Raw genomic sequence first — 301 nt, forward strand, 5'->3', positions numbered from 1 at the left:
TTGTGATATCTAAAGCTTTGCACACTTCCTGTACTATTTTCCCCACAAAATGACTTCCTTGATCTGACTCAATAGACTCAGGCAACAGAAATCGGGGTATTATCTCGTGAAGTAGTACTTGTGTCACCGTGGATGCGGTAGCCGTTCTTGTGGGTACACTTCCACCCATCCAGTCAGTTGATCGACCAATACCAGCAGATAACAGTAACGGCTGGACTTAGGAAGTTCAGCGAAGTCAATCTGCCAGGCTTGTCCAGGATAATGCGCCCACGGTCTTCCTCCCATGGGGGCTGGTGGTCTT

The sequence above is a fragment of the Alligator sinensis genome, unplaced genomic scaffold (genome assembly GCF_000455745.1).
Source record: "Alligator sinensis unplaced genomic scaffold, ASM45574v1 scaffold1683_1, whole genome shotgun sequence".
NCBI classification, from domain to species: domain Eukaryota; kingdom Metazoa; phylum Chordata; order Crocodylia; family Alligatoridae; genus Alligator; species Alligator sinensis.